This window comes from Rhagoletis pomonella, unplaced genomic scaffold (assembly GCF_013731165.1).
Source record: "Rhagoletis pomonella isolate Grant_MI unplaced genomic scaffold, Rhpom_1.0 Rhpom_scaffold_00036, whole genome shotgun sequence".
Classification (NCBI taxonomy): Eukaryota; Metazoa; Arthropoda; class Insecta; order Diptera; family Tephritidae; genus Rhagoletis; species Rhagoletis pomonella.
In genome coordinates, this window is record NW_023458590.1 from 202,060 (window position 1) to 203,958 (window position 1,899).

The window sequence follows — 1,899 nt, forward strand, 5'->3', positions numbered from 1 at the left end:
TCTCTACTGCAATACACAATTTGGAAATTTGGAAACAACCGTTCCATACTGTACAATGGCGCATCGCGTAGTTCCTTCCTTTTCCGGTGAAGGCTTTGTGCATGTTTAGGCGCAGTGTTACAAAAAGTAAACGCATGCACAAGGGTGCAAATTCGCAGGGTGCACTTGATGATTTTTTTCTTTTGTCATTCCGTTTCGAAAAAAATTTTTTGTGAACGTTCTTTTTTGCAGTTCGCAAACATTTTTTATGATGCATTTCCGAACGTTTTTTTGCAGTTTGCTTTTAATAAGGTTTTAAACAAATTAATGTAAAGAATTAACAATAACAATCGCGCCGTCAAGTTTAAATAGCGGCAAATCAGCCCTTCGAAATTTTCTGCTGGGCTATGCGTTACAGCTTCGCAAATTTTACCTCTACCGAAACCAAAGATGTATACACATCAAAAATCCAACTCTACTGTATAATAAACGATTACTATTGCACTTATTTATAATTTTGCTTAAGAACATAGTTTACAAATCACATTCGGACAGATCTCTCTCAGCTCTCTCCACATCCAAGTTACTCTCCCGAATTTCACATCAATCATCGCAATCTTGTATTGCAGGGGTTCCCAAACTTTTTTCATCTCGACACCCTTGTTGTGCTAAACAAATTTCGCGGCACCCCTACTCTTCAAATGTTTACGAAAACAAAAAAACACAATGCAAACTTTACGCTCCTTTAGCTTTAATGTGAGGACTTAAATTGGTTTGATTATCTCATTATTTCCTTTAAGTTTATTGGGAGCTTTGGCAATTTTACCCTGAAATCATTTGACGCTGAAAGCTTAATCGACTTCACAAAAAAAGGTTACCAATTCGTCATAATATTTTTTTATTATTTTTATCTATGTATGTTACCGCATAATTTTGGACCACGTTAACCGATTACTGTAATTCTTTTTTAAAGGAAAGGTGTTACCTGACAGGTGGTCTAATTTAGTTTAAATCCGATCATTAGATCATGAATAGATTAACTATAATCTTAAATTCTTAGATGGGAATTGAAATCGGTTTTTTTTTGCTTAAAAATTACTTGTTTATGTAAGCATTTGTTGAAAATGCAGTCTCACATAGAAATGTAAAAGTAAGACCCCTATTATGAGTTGCATTCGACTGTGGTCGAAAGTGCTGATCGAACGAATTTTCAATTGGTATTATGACGCTCATTCGATGAAGAATAGCGCTATTGTGAATTTCACTCGGTTCGGTTGTTTACAATAGTATATTTTTCACCGCTGAGAATTTTTTTTTTTTTTGTTGTAGAGGTGGCACAAAGCATTGAAAGACGATAAGTGTTGGACTTACCTTTCGGCTTACCGCACTAAAAACCCACCCCTGCTCCGTTTCCCTCCTTCCGTGGAACAACCGCAAGGTATTACTTCGCGGAGGGGGAGCGGCCTATTGCCTTTCTATGAAGATCTGCGGAGTTGTTCCGCTTGACGCAATTTTCTTAGGATAGTGCTTGCTATATGACAAACAACGGACCAATTTTCTGTTGACTCAAGCATGATATCCACCAGGTTGTCAACCTTAAGTGGCCTCCACACCTTTATGCTCAAGTCGTCCCTTTGGGTTGCGAACTGCGGACAGACGAAAAAACAATGTTCAGCGTCTTCGATTACCTGCCCTGTACAGAAAGTGTAGTACGGGTGGTCTTCGTGCGTAAATCTGTGCAAGTATGCTTTAAAGCAGCCGTGTCCGGTTAGTATTTGAGTCAGGTAGAAGTCAACCTCTCCATGTCTTCTGTCAAGCCATTTGCTCATACTCGGAATAAGTCTATGTGTCCAGCGTCCGTTAGTTGAGTGGTCCCAGCGGTCTTGCCACTGCTGCAAACAATTTCGTCTCACCCTTTCT